This window comes from Polypterus senegalus, chromosome 14 (assembly GCF_016835505.1).
Source record: "Polypterus senegalus isolate Bchr_013 chromosome 14, ASM1683550v1, whole genome shotgun sequence".
Taxonomy (NCBI): Eukaryota; Metazoa; Chordata; class Cladistia; order Polypteriformes; family Polypteridae; genus Polypterus; species Polypterus senegalus.
Genome location: NC_053167.1, coordinates 103615318 through 103635419, shown reverse-complemented (window position 1 = coordinate 103635419; position 20102 = coordinate 103615318). Strand labels below are relative to the sequence as shown.

Below are 20102 nucleotides of genomic sequence, written 5' to 3'. Positions count from 1 at the left end.
TACTTTGTTCCCCACCACCCTGTATTGTAATATACAGACATAGAAATTGAATAAATGAGTTTAATGTTTTGTGTTAAAAGAAAAATAGATTTTTTTGATATTCAGAATTTAGAAGCTCTATACAGAAACTAGGTCATTCAAGGGAACATCTACACTCATAGGCTTGACATATGAATTTCCCAGTTACAGTTAAACACATCCAAACTGTTATGAAGAGCTGAGAACGATTGTGCTCTGTAGTGACTGATAAATAAAGCAGGTAATGGCTCAGTTGTTCATAAGAGACCATAATTAGGTCTCAAAAATGGTTATGATGTCTTAGTGTTGGGCGGTATGACAAATTCTATATCACGGTATTTTTCAAAATTATACCAGTTTCACGGTATTCGACAGTATTTTTTTCCCATGCATGAGTGGATGTTAACCACATTTTCCACTGCAATTACTGCAGAAGACTGGCTAAGAATAGCCTATTCCACTATCATGAGAATTGTACATTGTACAAAAAAACATTTTAATGTGCACACAAATATTATTACAGGTTTGCATGGCCCCATAAAGTGATAGTTTAAGGGGGTGGCACTAATGAAGAGAATGAATCACATTGCATGACAGTTGCAGTCAAAATATAGAACCTTTTTATTGAACAAATTTTGCAAACAACTTAAGATAAAATTTTGACAACATATTTTCAACCATCCAAAGAGGCATTTAGACTTAGTAAAAATCTTGACTAGTAAAATATTCAGAGGCGATTGTCAAAAGTTGTATTGCACTGAACATTTCTTAGAAAAGGAATAGTGAATATTTTTTGTAAACCAACTACACTTTGTTAATGTTAATCTCTGTCCACTGACACGTTAAAGTGACTTTTTAAACAACTTTACCATCATTAAACTGCATAATATTTAAACTAATAAATAATAACAATGAAATAAATAATATTGCAACTTCCAGTAATAATACTATTACTTCAAGACTTCAAGCCCAGGTGCATTACACAGTATTCACCAAATAAAAATAAAAATAAAATAAGTGCAACTTGGTGAGACATCTTTACCAACTGAGCCATCATTAAGGCAAATTGCATTAATATGGACCTTGCTTCAAGCTAAGCTTTATACATAAATAATAAAACTGCAACTTGCATTTATAATGCTATTTGTGGTATAGTCCTACGGAAGCATATTAGGGCCACAGTGAAGAAAAAAAAAACTATATGTCAAGAATAAAGTCGACACGCTGACTTTATTCTGAACATTTCCACTTTAATCTTGATGCTTATGTCGAGATTAAAGTCGACATTTCCACTTTATTCTCATAGTTTATTTTCTCATTAAAGTAGAATGTCGTAAACTAAACTTCACCCTAAAATCAATGTTTAATTTACTAGATTTTCTTAAACCCCGTCATAAGTTAATGTAGCACATTAAATGCTTTGTGTTGTTTCCCGACCCAGTTGTTTATTGCTACGCGCTTCTTAAACTGACTTCCTCTGCACTAAGAGGAGGTGCAGGCAGGGATTGCTGCACAGAATACATTCACTTCATGATATTCTTGCTTTCTAAAAATTTACAGTGCTAAGATAAATACTTGATATCATTTTCTTGATGAAATGCATTAAAGCAGGTATTAAACATGCACAGTAGTGTGGCGGTAGTCCTGCTCCCTCGCAGTAAGGGGTCCCCAGGTGTACGTTCAGTGTAGAGAACTTTATGGCAGCTGTGACAAGGCTTCAAAAAACTGGATGTATGAATGGGTATCGCACAGGTTTAACTTAAATATTGTGTAAATGTTGGGTTTGTGATTTGGTGGCCAGAGACACGAACATGGAAATCAATGGTTGTTCTTCTGAGCGGGCTTTCTTTATTGCATGCATGCTATCTCTATCTGACGTGCCAAACCCCCAGTTCCTTTCCTTTTTCTTTCTCCACATAACCAGTCACCACACAATAAAGTCTTTGTGAAATTAAAACTAGTTATAAACTTAGACCACGGAGTGTTCAGAACTTTAAAAAAATCTTTGTTATATATGTTTAAATATTCCATTCATTCAGGATTGCGCCCATCCCAGCAAGCATTGTGTGCGAGGCAGAAGCAAATCCTGAACGAGGCGCCAGCACATCGCAGGGTGAATACGAGCAACACATACACATACACACTAGCAGGGTCAATATAGCATAACAGAACCCCACATCCTACATGACTTTGAAAGGAAACTGAAGCACACCGAGTAAACCAACCAGAAAAACATGCAAATTCAAAGCAGGGAACACCTGGGACCCCTCTGCTGCAAGGCAATAGTGCAACCTGCATGCCACCATGCCCCCACATGATTAATACATGCTTTAATGCATTTTATCATGAAAATTATATCAAGTACTTATCTTAGCATTCTAAATGTTCAGGGAGCAGGAATATCATGAAATTAATGTATTCTGTGTGCTGCCTGCGCCACCTCTTAATGCAAGAGGAAGTCAGTTTAAGAAGCACGTAGCGATTAATATGGCTTGGGGAACACTTAACACAAAGCATTTAATGTGTTACATAACTTACAACGGGGTTTGAGAAAATCTAGTAAATTAAATATTCATTTTAAGATGAAGTTTAGTTTACAATGTTCTACTTTAATGACAAATTACGAGAATAAAGTCAACGTGTTGACTTTAGTCTCAACATAAACGGCGAGAATAATGTAGAAATGTTGAGATTAAAGTCAACATGGCGACTTTATTCTCCTCATAAGCATCGAGATTAAAGTGGAAATGTTGAGAATAAAGTCAACATGTCGTCACACTATTACACAGTACCCAGGTACATTACACAGTATTGAAAAAAATAAAACAAGTACAACTTGGCTTGTAGTATTATCCAGTAGTATAGAAACGATATTCACACATTTGAACATAATGGTCCACATCTGACCTTTTAAATCCAAAGTATCTCCAGACAACAGATGTGACTCCTTTTTCCAGCAAAAGTTATTCTGTGTCATCATGTTCAACTGTATCGTCTACTACAGCTTCAGTTTCTGAATGTTCTCTGTCCATTTTCACCGTGCAATACCTCCGCTACTGCATGTTCTCTGTTGTATGTGTTTAGCGGTGTAGCAGTGAAAAAGACCCCCCTTAAACAGTTTCCCGCTGCGCCACGTTCCGAATGTTGTTTAGACAATTTAAACCGGTGTTGCGGTATAAGAAAAATCCATGTCATAACAAAAATAAAAAGCGGTTTTCGGTATGAACCGGAATACTGCCCAGCACTATGATGTCTGTTTATGCAAAAGAATGTTTTAAGATGTAAAACTATCCATCAATCCATTATCCAACCCATTATATCCTAACTACAGGGTCACAGGGGTCTGCTGGAGCCAATTGCAGCCAACACAGGGCGCAAGGCTGGAAACAAACCCCGGGCAGGGCGCCAGCCCACCGCAGGATGTAGAACTATACAATGTAAATCTGTAATGTCTTAATGTGGAAGCAGGGAAGTTCTGGCATATTAATAAAAGAACAGTTCATTTTTTTTTTTTACCAGAACAGACCAAAATAGCTTGTCCTTTCCTTTTCGCTCAGCGGTTGAAAGATATTGTCTTTCAGGTCTGCAAGGTGCTGCTTTTAAATATGCTACTTGGTAACTCATGTAGTTCTCTGTGTGGAAAAACATTTCCGAACAATTTAGGAAAAAAATTACTTCAATCAACTGTCTCTGCATTCCTGTTTGAAAAATAAAATTTTAAAATAACAGTTGACATCTACCTTACTGGATCTGTTCATAAATATTCTTGCCCTGCACTTTTATTTAAGTTTTGTAGTTTTCACTGTGAATGTTTCCTACTTGTAAAATGCAGACTGATACAACTGCACTCTTTGTCAGGATGTTCTCTAACAAGTGTTTTATACAGTTTCTAGATGAGTAATTTACAGTATGTATGAGCTGCTTTAAAAGTAAACATAATAATGACCTATTTTTCCAGAAAACTCTGCCCCTAGATATACATTTAGATATGAATATTAATTTGAATGTTTTACTTGATGGCATTTTCAATGGCAGGTTATAAGTTACAATATAAGAATAGACTGCATACAGTAGATAATGGGGCACTTTTAAATACATCACACTTTATAATTTGTCATATGATTACTTTTGTACATTGACTATTTAAGGTTTGAGGAAAATTACAATAAACTAAGGTTGCTTCTGGATGAGGTGTTGACCTTGTGGGGCCATGAAAGATCCCTGGGCATGTTTCGAAACGAGTAGGGTATTTCCCGATGTTCTGGGTAAATTGCCCAACACGGCCCTGATCATCCTGGCCCTGTAATCATCCCCTATCCCTTATTGGCTAACGATCTGTCTTACCCCTTTACCTACTAGGTAATGTGTAGTGAGTGTACTGGTGCAAAAATGGTTGCTGTCACATCATCTAGGTTTATGCTGTATACAAATATAGAATATTTTATTTGGCATTTTACAGAAGCTCTTTAAAAAAATAAATAGGTTGATAAATAAACATAAAACAAAACAAAATGACTAAAAACCAAAAAAATTTAAAAGAAAGGCAAAATTCAGACTTGGCAGTCACAGTCACAATGAGGCATTATGCAGGCGTATTGCTATTGGAATAAAGGAACTACTGTAGTGTTTTATTTATTTATTTATTTTTTTTTACATACTTCTCTTTAATGATTCATTGGCTAAAAGTATTCAGTGTTAGTGTGTCATATACATGTATGTAGTATTGTTCATAGTTAAAACAGTTTTGTTTTAATTCTCTCTTTTGCTATGACCTCAAGGTCTAGAGTGTGTCCCATAACCAAGCCTGCCCTTTCAATCAGTTTGTTGATTCAGTGGGCCTCTCTTGAAGTGATGTTACCAGACCACCACACCACAGCATAGAAAACATACTGGCCATCACAGAGTTGAAGGATGTCACATCTCACATTAAAAGAACATAAGGAAAAAGAGCCTCATGTGCTGCCCTTTCTTATATAAATAATCTTCAGTATTATGAGACCAGTCCTACTTGTTGTTGATGTGGACCCCCCAGTACTTATAGTGCATTATGTCTGCATCCACTCCCTGAATAGTGACTGGACATGGCGACTGTTTAGTACAGACAAAGTTAATAGTCAGTTTCATGGCTTGTATCAAGAAACAAAGTTCTCCATGTGACTACTATACCCTGTCTCATTCTCTTTATCAAAACACCCATAAGAGCAGAGTCATCTGAGAATTTCTTTGTTTATAGTCGGTTGTGTATAAATTGAAGAGAAAAGGAAACAGGATAGTTCCTTGTGTTGATAACATCCATATCTGAAACACAATCCTTGAGTTCCACTAACTGCAGTCTAACAAACAGTCAGATAGTCCATAATTCAGGACACCATAGTCTGTTCCACCTCTCTATCTCTGAGTTTACCCCTACTGTATATATATTAGGTTTAAGCCAGCTCTCTGAAAAACACAAAATGCCACTCTACTTGTGTGCTCCATGACCCGCTGTAAGAGCAGACAGTTCCTCCATACCTATTGGTGGTGGTTGAAGTGGTTCCGCACTGTCAGTAAAAAGTGCTTTGAGTTGGTTAGAAAAGTTCTATATAAATATTATAATTAAATCTACATAATAGCACCTTATAATGCAAGAAGTTTTGAAGATTAACAGTGTGGAGTTAGTGTCTCATAATTTGTGTACCTTGGTTTAAACCTTACTCATGCTTCTTCAGTTTCTCTAGGGTCTATTTTGTGGTCTCATGGCTCTGAAAAAATCTGTATAGACTGTTGGTAGCTCTGTTTTAACTCTGTGTATCAACTAGTGTGTTGCCTGAGTCCTAAGTTCTACACATAGTTGGTTGACTTGAATTCAAGTCCACACAAAGCTGAACCAGAAAAAACTTTGTGAAAATGGCTTTGAAGGATAAAAAACTGTGTGATTCTGTCATGAAATGTTTTTCCTTTTATACATTAATCAGAAGTTGCAAAAACTTTGGGAAGATATTTTAAAATACCAGACTAAATTGACATTACCATATACCTCATGACTGCAGGATTGTTATTGATGTAATTAAAAGTACAGAATCATTATTTTTATCATCATTGCTCATATCCTCATTGATCCACTGTCCATGGATAAATATCCTAAAACTGGTTTGTTGTCTGTGTGGGTTTTTCTCTTACTACTATGTTTTTCCAACATGTTCCAGAGATGTGCCTGTTAAGTCAGTTGGCAGTTCTAACTTGACCCTGTATGAATCAGAGAGAATGGTGTGTACATGAGTGAACCCTGCCATGGCCTAGTCTGCCATCTACAGTTTGTTTGTGCCTTGGACCAAAGCTTTTTTAGGCACTGGCCACGCATGCCCCTGAATATTTTGTATTAATAAAAATAAGTAAGTAGAAATATAATTAATGTTTAACTTGCACTGCAAACACTGGCTATAATAATTCCTATAGTAAGCAGTTAGGTGTGGAACACTACTTATTTTATGCCCTGTTCCATCAGAATGTTAGATGTGAAAGGCTTTTTGTAGAAAATCAATTCTCTTTGATCTTTGTTTCAGCATGATTGAGCATTTTGTCTTCCTCAACAGGCCCCAGCTTTCAGGCTGAGTGATACAGCTGTGTATGTTTGACATTGCTGAAAATAGGTCACTGTGCCTTGTGTGGCCAGATGGTACTTCTGTTTAGCCTAATGGCACTATACAGTTAATGTACAATGTGGGCCAAAAAATACACGCTATGTTACATTTTTGTAAGTTTTTCCTCATGTGAGAGAAAGTGATTGAAAATAAATATGAGAACAGTCTTGGATTCTTGTGCAGAGAGTCATGTAGAATGCATAGAATATGATGATTAATGGGTATATTTAACAAAAAAGTTAATTCTGTCTTGAAGTATGTGACTCATGGCCTGGTCTGTATATGGACTTTATCTTTCAAAATGTTTTTGTCCAATTTTTAAACACTTAGCAAACATAACATAAACCATATATAGAACAGTACAGTAAACATGTATTAACCTCCTTACCTTATGGCAGGATATGTAAGTCCAAATGTAAGAAACAAATGCAAGAAGTGCTAGAATATGTGGAGGGAAGTGCCAGAGACATCCAAAGGACAAAAGTAACATAGTGAAACTGGTTTCAGATCCACCAAATCACACTTAACGGGGAGTAGTGTAAAGTGTATAAAGATATATCAATTTGAATTTGTTATTATTATGGTTACTAGAGCAATACCTAACATTACTGAAAATGTTTTCCTTGAAATAGGAGGCAGGAGGAGGAGAGCAGTCCCTGAGCCAAAGTTGGGCTAAGGTAGATGTTTGTATTCTGCCTTATACTTTAGAGACAGATCTCTCAGTTGGTGTGAAGGAACAAAAAAGTCAAAAGGATCAATAGGCAATGCAGAAGAGAGAGAGACCCCACATTTCTTAGCAATGATCAAAATTGTAGGTAAGTGAAACAAGAAACAGGTAGAAGATGAGATTTTATCTTTAGGATGCCATTAAATAGGTCACCAAGTGTGCTGATTCTTGTACACTGCCAAAGATGATGTATATCAGGCAGGCAACCAAGGTTGAAAGCTTTATTATGAAAAATAATGAGTACCATTTTACAGGATAACCAATACTCGATCTTTCTAGTTAATAGTACTTTTTTTAGTGGACAAACTTACAATTCTACCTAGATTTACAAACTTGGGCAGCACGGTAGCACAGTGGTAGCGCTGCTACCTCACAGTAAGGAGACTTGGGTTTGCTTTCCAGGTCCTCCCTGTGTGGAGTTTGCATGTTCTTTCCGTGTTTGCATGGGTTTCCTCTCACAGTCCAAAGACATGCAGGTTAGGTTCATTGGCGATCCTAAATTGCCCCTAGTGTGTGATTGGTGTGTGGGGGTCCTGCGGTGGGCTGGCACCCTGCCCAGGATTTGTTCCTGCCTTGTGCCGTGTGTTGGCTGGGATTGGCTCCAGCCGACCCCGTGACCCTGTGTTCGGATATAACGGTCTGGACAATGACTGACTTAACAAACCTTCAGGCAACAATACGTCTGTTAAACAAATTCATATCTATCGTAGACATCAATGGATTACATTACAGTACATCAAACCTGGTGAAGTAAGGTAAGAAAAAGTAAAACTTGTTAGCAGCAGAGGAATGGAAAATGGAAAAAAGAAAAAAAAACTAGCTGATTACAGTTCCTAGTGTAAACAGCCCCCTGTGGGGGGGCCACTGTCCCTGGGAAATATTTTGAATCTAATACTATATTACAGGCTCTATGGATGTAATTTAATTATTCACTGGTGTGACACCCTTCTCTCAAATTCATTATGATGTTTAATTTCAAAGCCAGGAATAAGTAGGTTTAAAGTATTACAGCGGGAAAACAACAAATAAAAGAAAATAGAAAGAAGTCAGTTGCGGCTAGTCATGGCTGCTGCCGATATTATGCAGGTGGTATTCTTAAGCCTCAGTGTCATTACATTCATTTTCCATTTATTTTCAGTTACAGATTTCATTTATATAATTTTAGAGTCGGATTCAGGCTACACATTCTCAAGTCATGTATGATTGACATCCCCAGCGACACAGACTATTCTATAACTCACCTCAACAATCCAACAGGTTTGGCTTTGTTTTAAGCCACAGGTACAGGCCCGTGTGTGTACAAGAGCTGATAACCAAGTGAGGTCCTGAGGAAAGTTTGGGTGTCTTGGATTGTGCAGTAGAACAGAGGTTCATTATTCTGGTGAATTGTGCTTTTAGTACCACAACAAAGTTGAAAAAAGGAAAATAAAAGACCAGAAATTGTGCGTGAAATGGCAATACCTGGAAGACCCTTCATATAGATACCGGGACTGTATGAAAGACAGCACGTTATTGGCTGTCAGAATGTGGCAAGTTCATGATACTTGGAAATGTCAAACTTTGCTTGAAAGTTTGCAATCAGTCATGCAATCAGTTATCCCCTGGAGTTTCTAGTCATGTAATCTGTCATCCTCAAGGGGTGACAGGATCGAGCAACTCCAATCATTAAGTTTGAAATTCCCTCCAAGTCCTGTAATGTGCAACTGATTTTACAGTTCTAGTATTTTCCATTGTGCTATAGCCTTTAATATTCATATTTTAGAATCTGTGAAAATGTTCAGTCTTTTCTTTCTACAGCTTCTTTGTCAAAAACATGTTTAACAGAAGGATTGTACTTGTATATTCCCATAACCAAATACTGAAACTATGTAAATGTTGGTAAACCTTAAAGTAATGTTGCTGCTTAGATTTGTATCAATCTCATTGCTATCAGTAAATTTAGCTTCAAATATTAGAGCAAACCAAATGTAATTAATGGTGAATCTAATTCATATAAAATCCTTTACTCAGTATTTGTATAAGCCTTTTTGGGCAGCATTTACAGCCTCATCTGAATTTGGGCAGTTTGTCCCATTCTTCCTACAAATTATATGAAGCTCCATTACACTGTGTAGGAAGCATCTGGAAACCGTCTCAGGCCTCTTCACAGATGCTCTATGGGGTTTAAGACTGGGCTTTGGCTGGACCAGACAAGGGCAGTCACAGACTTGTCCCAAAGCCACCCCATTGTATGCTTTGGGCCATTGTACTGCTGAACGTTAAACTGTCACTCTAATCTGGGATCATGCACACTCTTCTTCAAGTATCTCTCTTTATTTGGCTGAATCCATCCTTCTCTCAATTCTAACCAGTCTCCCCAATTCTACCATTGAGGAGCACCTCATAGCATAATGCTGCCATTACCATTCTTCATCATAGGGATTCTGTTAGGCTGGTAGGGCTAAGCCAGATACACCAGCCCAGGATTGAGTGGGAGATCATGATGTCGTGGTCGATTGTGTCGAAAGCAGCAGATAAGTCGAGAAGAACCATAACCACGGGAGTCCTGAGTCCAATGCCAAAAGGACGTATTGCCTGGGCTTCACCAGGTAAAGTGCTTGGCATTTTTACTCAAAGAATTAAATATTTGCTTCATCAAACCAAATCATTTTTTTCCTCATGTTCTCAGAGTCCTTTAAATGCTGGTAGGCAAAATACAGACACGCTGGCCAATCTACCATTAATGCCTTATTGAAAGAGTGTTGCTGACGTGCAGCAGAGGACTTCTGAAGCTCTGTTAGAGTGACCATTTGGATCTTGGTCACCTCCCATACCAAAAATGGGACCATTCTTTCCTGGTTATTCAGCTTCATACTTCATACTCATACACTATTCTTCGGAACACTGAAAGCTTTTGAAATGGTTTTATACTCTCGCTCAGATCTATTCCTCACCACAGTTTTATTTCTGAGGTCTACAGATAGTTGTTTGGTCTTCAAGGCTCTCTGTTTTGTCCTCATATGCACTGTGAATTGAGGGTATTTTTAAACTATGTCCAGGCAATTCAGTTTACCACAGGTGGACTACAATCAAGCTCTAGACACATCTCATGTATAATAAAAGCAAATAGGATACATCTGATCACAATTTGAAGTACCAAAGCAAAGGGTATGAATACTTACATGAATAAGAGATTTAAGTTTTTAATATTTAATAAATCTGCAAACCTTCTGAAAACGTTTTCACTTTGTCATTATGGGTTGTGAGTGTAGATTGATGGGCACAAAATTGTAAATGTATCTATTTAAAATTAAATCTACAACACAATAAAGTGTGCTGAAAGTGAAGGGGTCTGAAAACTTTCTGAATCCACTGTACATTTAGGTATCACATTTTTCAACAATCAAACTATGATCAATTAATCAGGACTTACAAGAGTGCATTTAATTGAAATTCCACCTTAAATGTTGTACTGGACTGTTCTGAAAACATGGAGGAATATCATTTTGGCCAGTCCTGTTCTAAACAGCCCTGCGATAGAACAGCAGATTCAAAAATCAAGGGGATAGATGAGCTATGTATGTAAAGGTAACACTTTTATTTAAAGTAATCCACACAGCACTTGTCAGACTGTACTGTATTGTGAGCTAGAGCATATAAAACAATCTCCAAATTCGATAAGGCCTACTGGGGATTTACAGCCATTGAAATGTTTATACACTTAAAAATGCACGTGGAGTGATTTGATCTTCAGAGGTTTTCACTTTTCCACCATCCTCATGATTTTAGAATTCTACGTGAGTCCAGGAGTTATTTCAAATCTGACTCATCTTTCAGTTTTTTTAGTTTTCATCTGTTCTTCAGTAGCAAGTACTTTGACCTTCTGACTTCTTTTGTTGTAAGCTTATTATAACACAATATTACTATTATAATGCAAGTTGTATACAGTAAGTGCAAACAACCATTTTTAAAAATCCAAATTCCCTATTGTGACTTAAGCAGACAAGGAAATTTCATTTTAAATCAGTAGACTTTTTCAATGTGTTGGTTATATAGTAGAGCACTTGTTTATTTAAAAGTGCTTCCTTTGTGTCTTGGTCAGTCTGCTGCTTCATTTAGCTACAGCGGAGTTTTCTTAAGATGCCATTTCTTACATTCCAGACTAGATGTTAATAATTGATGTTCCTTTTGCTTCCTCTGTTTCTTCCGGTACAGGTTCAGTTTTATGGCGTACATTTAAATGGTTGCTATAATCAATGTTGCTGAGTAGTGATGTTTCGTGTAAGAAATTGCAGTTTTCATCTGTTCATACTGTAGGTAAAACTGTCTGCTATATGATTAACATTTTGGCTCAGCTAGTTTATAGTAATTTTAAAGAACTGCTGGAATTTCATTTTTCTATTACTTAATGTCCCTGCTGGAATGTGTAATAGCCGTACTCTGCTGGCTGCCTCATTTCCAAATGCCAAGGAATTAGCTGCATGCTTTAATGACATTTTTCTCAGGTTTTTAAAACTTCATTAAACATGCTGGAGAGTACATTATTTAAACTTGCATTTTTAGAGTAAAAGTGGAACCAGTCCTAAGTACTACTAATTTATTTAAACATACTTAGTCCATAAATTGTAACATAACATTTTCAAACCCACACAGAGTTTGGGTGAGTGGAGATACTGGGGTTTAGACAGAGGTCATCCTGACAACAGTGAGAAAGAGCTCGTCCATAGTGGGACTCACTCTTGCACTCACTTTAGAATTTTCAAGACCAAAGCTTGAAGATCTTCTTCTTCTTCCTCATATTTCAGCTGCTCTTGTTAGGGGTCTCCACAGTGGACCATCTGTTTCCATATTTACCTGTTCTCTGCATCTTGCTCTGTTACACCCATCACCTGCTTATCCTTGCTCACCACATCCATAAACCTCCTCTTAGACCTTCCTCTTTTCCTATTGCCTGGCAGCTCTATCTTTGGCATCCTTCTCCCAATATACCCAGCAACTTGCCCAGCATCTCTCCTTTGCACATGTCCAAACCAATACATTCTCACCCCTCTGGCTTTGTCTCCAATCCGTCCAACCTGAGCTGACCTTCTAATGTACTCATATCTAATTCTGTCCATCCTCATTTCACCCAATGCAAATCATAACATCTTTAACTCTGCTTCCTCCAGCTCTGTCTCCTGTGTTTTTGTTAGTACCACTGTCTCTAACCCATATAACATAGCTGGTCTCACTACAATTTGTAAACTTTCCCTTTCACTCTTGCTGATACCCATCTATCACAAATTACTTCTGATACTCTTCTCCATCCACTCCACCCTGCCTGCACTCTTTTCTACAGTCCTCATTACCCTGTACTGTTGATTTCAAGTATTTAACCTTATCCACCTTCACCAACTTTACTCCCTGGATCCTCACCATTCCTTTGACCTCCCTCTCATCCACACATATGTATTCTGTCTTGGTCCTACTGAACTTCATTCCTCTCCTCTCTAGCGCATACCCCCATCTTTCCAGGGTCTCTTCAACCTGCTTACCATGCTTCTCCAATTCCACAAAGACACAATAAAACTCCTTCTGGCCTTCTTTATACTTCTCCATCAACACTCTCAGAGCAAACATCACATCTGTGGTGCTCTTTCCTGGCATTAAACCATACTGTTGCTTGCTAATCATCACCTTCCTTTTTAATCTTTCTTCCACTATTCTTTCCCATATCATCATGCTGTGGCTGATCAATGTTATCCCCTGTAGTTACTACAGTTCTGCATATCACCCTTATTCTTTAAAATTGGTACCAGTACACTTCTCCACTCCTCAGGCATCCTCTCACTTTCCAAGATTATATTAAATAATTTGGTCAAAAGATCCACTGCCATCTCTCGTAAAAACCACCATGCTTTCATAGGTTTGTCATCTGAACCAACAGCCTTCCCATTCTACATCTGCTGCATAGCTGTCCTTACTTCCTCCTTGCTAATCTGTTGCACTTCCTGGTTCATTATCTCCACATCATCAATCTTTCTCTTAATTTATCAACCTCTTAAAGTACTCTTTCCATCTATTCAACATGCTCTCTTCACTTGTGAGTATGTGTCCATCGTTATCCTTTATCACTCTAACCTTCTGCTCATCTTTCCCAGCTCGGTCCCTCTGCCAGGCCAATCGATACAGGTCCTTTTCCCCTCCTTAGTGTCCAGCCTCTCAAGCAACTCATCATGCATGGTATCTTTAGCCTTCACAACCTCTATCTTTTCCTTATGCCTTATCTCCTTGTACTCCTGTATAGCTTCTTCATCTCTCTGATTGTCTTCTGATCACTTCTTCTTCGTCAGCCTCTTCGTCTGTTTACTCTCCTGTACTTCCCCGTTCTGCCATCATTTTTCCGCACCCTCCTTTCTCTGTCCAGATGTCACACCAAGCACCCTTCTAGTTGTCTTCCTTACCACCTCTGTAATTGTCTAGCTATCTGGTAACTCTTCACTGCCATCCAGTGCCTGTCTTACCTCCTCCCTGAACTTTACCTTACAGTATTCATTTTTCAGTGCTCCACCATTTGATCCTTGGCTCTGCCCTCACTCTCCTTCATTTGTTGTTCATATGTTCAGAAAATAAAAAAGGAAGGGAAGGATATAGTACTTTGATGAACTAATGTGTAAGTCAGCCCGTCTAACATTTGAGAGATCAATACAAATTTTGTGAAATTGTAGAGTTAGAAGGTTTATTATTTTCTAATTCTATTGTATATCTTTAAGTATATCCTGTTCTGTGAGGCTATGAGCAAATATTTCTTTTCTTGTACTTCTTTGCTTCTTACACATTATTTGTGTTTGTAATTTGTATATAATGAATACCTATATATGTGTGTATTTGGGTGATTGATTATTAATAACAAATTTTGTTCAGCTAAATTTGAATTAATTTTAAATTAGAGACTTCACTTTTTTTTTTAACTAAAGAATGAAGCAGAGTTGTTTTAATATGGATGAATACATAGCAGGCAAGGCAACCACAGGTCTAGGATAGCAGTTTCCTGACTAAAGTTCAGAAATTTTTGAAAATTGTGAACCACCTAGTGTTATTATTCTCAGAAATATAAAAAAGTTTGGTTTCAGTATTTCCTTTTTTTACATTTTAAGCTATTCTCAAAGACATAAAGTTATAATAAACACTCAGGAAAATTTTCATGTGGCTTCATGTGTAAAGCTGCAGACTGTCAATACTTGGTTCGTCCACATTGCTGTGTGGATCCGTTAAGGTGCTCGTGACATAAATGTTGAGTAGTTCTGGTACAAGGACCCTTGCATTGGGTGACCGTGTGGTCCAATGCGCGTCAAATGTGCAAGCGCTAGACAAGAAAACATTGACTCACTTGAAAAATAGTTGTGTGAAGTATTCATTGCTACCCACACCTATACAATCTAATTTTAAAACCACACAGACAGCCAAATATTCACATATTCATGCAGAGGAATTATCCAGACCCTTGGGAAGGATGAAAGTATGTGCAGGCAGAAATATCTGCAAAAGTGATATGTAATGACAAAGAAAAACTTTGGAGGGGAAAGCACAGTGGATTTTGATACCATGTAGTTTCACACAGTAAATGCTTAAACTATAAACAGGCCAGGGTGCACATCCTCTGTGCGATGGCGTAGACTACAAAATCCTTAACTGTAACCTGGTTAAGGGTTTACATGCCCAATAAACTGGTTTACTCATGGAAAAATTTACAACTGTTAATCAGGTTTCTCTGATACCAATAACCTGATTTCTCTAACTGGAATAATGGTTTACATGGTATTTTAGAAACCATGTTTCTGTGAATAACTGGGTTATTAAAGTACTTCTTAAATGCAATAATTGATAAAATTCAAATTAAATGCTACCTGACATTCTAATTTTAGGTAGTAGGATGAGAACATGACATTTACCAATTAATGAACAATATGATTTTTTTCCTCATTTGTGCTATTTTTTCCATATACAACATATATATATGTATTTTGTTGAGTGCTGTACTTATTTTTAATTTCTGTAATTCAAGATTGTGTCTACAGGATTTTGAGGATACTGTGCTAAATTCTCAATGGTGTGTCCTCAGAGACTTGTTTAGCTAGAGAATAAAAGTGGTCTAATGGAGGCTACGTTGAGGTTCTGCTATTATGCCTTGCTATGAAAGTTTAGAATGGGAGAAAATGTTAACATTCTTCAGTAGCCTGACTACAATAATAAATCAATTTAGGCATTAATTACTAGAATTCTGACTCTGTTCTAAACATAGAGTCTGTGTGTTCTCATTTTAGTTGAGTAATCAAGGGCTGGTTGCCAGTTCTGGTGCAGTTCCTAAGGGAAGTGAATTTTAAAGCTTGAAATCAAATTGCTGATTTGGCTGCAGTTCACTGCAGAGGAGAGTATACTACTTGACAACAGTAAAAACAGGAACAGCAGATGAGTGTTAGGTGTAGAAAGTGGGTACAGATTCAACAAGGTGTTTGTTTGGATTTAACAAATAGTGCTTAGAGATAGAGACGTCTGTTTTTGCTTTCTTATACAAATATCTAGGAACATATTTTTTGGAATAGAAAATCAGTTCCTTGTACCTTGAGTATACAAGTGCAAAGCAGGTTTTTGGCTTAAGAAACCTCATACATGTTAGTCTTAGGGTTAAGGGCATGTTGAGTAAATATATATCAAGATTACAACTATTCCCACAATGTCCTACTGTTTTCTGAAAAGATCTGCTCCCCACACCTATTCTTTATTCTTATTTAAACATTTGATCTTCTACTTGTAAGCTTTGCTGCTTAAATGATTTGCCAGGCCATGGTTGAACCGCAGTAGACAAAGAAAGCTGACAACAGTGTGCATTTCTCTGGATTTAAAGTACTAAAACACAACCCTGTAAAAGCCAATTTGCAGCTATTAAAGGCATTAGTTTGTACAAAAAGTACAGGAACTGACATGAGCATAAGCATGCTTTCGTCAGAACATAAGGTCATTAACAGAGGAAACAAAAAGGGAAAATGGTATAAATGCAATACCATATTCCAGCAGCAGTGAATAGTATCAACTTTAATTGAGCTTAATGATAATACAGTAGATGATTATCAGGACCGGTGCATTAAATCATGCAAAACAAGGCACGTTTTTTCCATGCCCACACCAGTCTATTATCCTTACTAGTTGTGAGATGATACACTTATCCTACACACACTACATATTGTGTTACAGGCTTCACAATATGATACTAACATGTTATATAGTGCCTCCTCGGAACAACAGAAAAAATAATTAGTAAAGCACGCAAAACAGGCATTAGAAGTAATAAAAGTATAACTAATATAACTCTTCACCATTCTTGTTTCACCCAACCCCACCAAAAACCATTTTATTGAATTTTACAATTGCAGAATTGAATGTGAATCTAGACCTGGTTGTTTTGGTCATCCTGTATGCTACTCTAAATAACTAGACGTTTTCCAGCTGTGTCCTGCAAGCTAGAAGGCGTCTGCTTCTTTCAACTAAACACATGCATTACAAACTTAGACATTTAACAGACATGGGGCATGTGACTAACGCCTTAATAACATTCCAGGAATTAATAAAATTTTACAAAATGACTGTCAGGATATTCACAGTATAGTATATGAAAATCAAGAAAATGAATGCAATATCATACACTGGCATGTAGCCCCTAAATATGCGTGTGTCTCTTTGATTCTTAGAAGCTCACAATGCAGCCAGGCAATGCAAACAGCATTACTTGAAATTTTCAATTTTTAAATTGAAAATATTTCACTGCATTTGTACATGTAGTTTAAGAATAAGGCATCAGATATTTATGTAATTCTTAAGGTTTATATTCTCTTCTTTTTTGTGTTATTGTCTCCTGATTTTAATAAAAAATACTGTTGCATGAAACTACCACCCCCACCCCCAAAGTGCTGCTTGAGGCAATCACATGCTGCAAAAACTGCATGAAACACGGCCTAGAAAAGTAACACTAGGCTTCCTGAAAAAGGGTTTGGGGCAATGTAATTCATGAGAATCATGTATTCATCTCTGTCATAATGTCCTTTCTAACAATATTTGGAAAAAATGTAATAGGATGTACAGTATACAGCACTTGCTATATTGCATGTAAGACTTGAAATTGATTAGATAACACATCTCAAAGGTGTACATTGTAGGTTAATTGATGACTTTAAATTATCCTTCTTTGAGTGATGGTGATTTTCTGGGTTAACAGTCACGAAAAATGTATAAAAGATTAAGCTTATTTTTTCTGGGCTGCAGTTCTCTTAGATTCAAAGAAACAACCATTGTCTGCAACTGCAATCCTGCTGCAGCACAACAATGCAGTTTGCCTTCTGTTAATTTCCTCTATTGATTCACATCCACATGGGCCATGACAAGAATTTTAGGCGATTTATAAGCTACAGATAGTCCTTTTGCATTCAGAACTGTTAGTAAGTTGATCCTCAGTTATAAGTAGTGTGAGACAATCTTTAGGCCAGAGACGTTTCTTGTTGTGTAATAACAAGCAAGTCCTGGTAAATAAATAGGCAAGTACATCAAATTTGGACATTTTCAACCTTATAAAAATGCTGCATTTTATTAATTGGTAGGATCAAAGGATAATGACGTCCTTCTTAAAGAAAAGATTCAGATATTTTTATATTATAACCATATTTAATAAAACTAGTTAGTAAGACAGCTTTGATCCATTAAGTGAGACAATTTATGTAGTCTTGAATGCATCTGTCATGAGGAATGGACACATAGAGGCAGTTATAAGCTTAAGGCTGGATGTCAGCGATATCTTTTCAAACCAAACAGGGAGAATGGGAAGCAGTTTGAGATCACAATATAAGTAAACTAGTGGCACATTTAAATTCAAAATGTTTTGCTGCATTTTCTTCCTATCACCTTTTTAGACCTCATGCTAACAGCTCTCGTGCTTTACTTGTTGTTGAAGGAGCTTAAAACCTTGAATCAATTTGATTATTTTAATAAATGGATGACAATTATGTTGCATTGCGGTGGTTAGCACGGCTTCTTCACAGCTAAAGCAGGTCGAGTTGGAATCCTGTGTGGAGTTTCTGCATTGGAAACATGTATGCATGGATTTTTCTCCATGTGCTGTATTTTCCCTGCCATGTTCCAAAGGTGTGAGTGTTAGGTTGAGTGGAGAGTCTAAGCTACCCGTGTTTAAGCGAGTACTTCATGTGTTGAACGAGTACCTGCAATGTGTCTAGTGCTGTTGAAATAGGCTCTGGCTTCTGATGAGCAGAATATGTCAGTATGGATAGAATGTTCTTGATTAACACTAGAATCCCTGAAGCCTAAGAAAAAAACTCATAATCCTGGCCCACCTTAAATTCCTTCGCACCACTCCATCAGCGTCTTTTGTTTTGTAAATGTGTCGACCAGCACAAGCAGCAAGCAGCCTGCTATCCCATCCGTACAACAGCGATATCTATTACTGAGATATCCAGCTTATAGCAAATAAAAGCAAGGCTGCAGTGAGCTAGTAATGGTTCCCCATTTAGAGAAAAGAATATACAGTGGTACCTCGGTATACGTCCTTAATCCGTTCCAGATCCTTGGACTTATACCAAACAGGACGTATACCAAACAAATTTTTCCCATAAGAAATAAAGGGAAAATGATTAATCCATTCAAATGAAAAAAAATCCTATTGTTATTGGCATATTATACATTGATGGGGTTGTATAAAATTATTTAATCGCTTAATACTAAAATACATAAATACAAAAGCAATTAGATAAAATAAATTAAAATTTAACCGAACTTTACTTTTTAATAACGTCTTTGTTTTTCACAATTGTAGATACCGTCGTTCTCGGCATACGGTATGCAGCAGCCATGTCCCGGATATGCATGCCACCTTCATACTTTTCAACAATCAATTCAAATTTACACGAAAAAACACAAAATCATGTGAAAATTCACATAGAGTTATAGTGCAGGTTGTGCACTGAATACTTGCAACTGGAGTACTGACGCTTGTGGGCAGTCGTGGCTTTGTCTTGAGAGAGGTTAACAAGGGTAGCACGCGGGTTGTTCAGTGAATGCTAGCAACTGGCGTACTGATGCTCGTGGGCAGTCATGGCTTTGTCTTGAGAGAAGTAAACAAGGGTACCATGTGGTGTTCTATCACGCGAGTCGTATTCCAAACAAATTTTTTTGCGTCTAAACCGGATGTATACCAAGTTGGACTTATTCCAAAGTGAACGAATACCGAGGTACCAGCGTACTATATTAAGGTAAGTATTGGCAGTGCCACTGAGAAAAGACTGCTGGTTTTATCATAGTCTCTGACAGACATAGTGGTGTATATTTTGACTTGATTACATTAATTCAAAATAATCCAGATTTGTCATAAATAATAAATATAGATTGTCTCAAAAAACAGGCAGGCACAGCTTCTCCAACACTAGATCTCTGGCCTTCATCTTCATCTCAGTTACCTTAGCTTTCATTTCAGTGTTACTTTGCACATGGAAAATTGAATTCTCTGTTGCTGTTATGTTGAAGTGAAAGTGTGATCCAACTTTTGAGGCAATAGATACAATGTAACACAGTACAGTAGTGTGAAGTCAGTAAAACAATTATTGTGCTCAGATGTAAGGTTTTGAACTTGTTGAATGTGATGAGCACTGTTGAGATACAATATGCTGAATATTTCACCTAACACTCAAGCTCTTAATGCGTTTGCTTAAAGCTGCGCTGGT

The 20102-nt window shown here is 37.2% G+C and overlaps 1 protein-coding gene across 3 annotated transcripts in view; it reads left to right on the top strand.

The window, feature by feature from the left end:
* Positions 1-20102, top strand: part of tlcd4a (TLC domain containing 4a) — a 99944-nt gene that overhangs the window by 41577 nt on the left and 38265 nt on the right. The gene's annotated exons all lie outside the window — the stretch shown is intronic.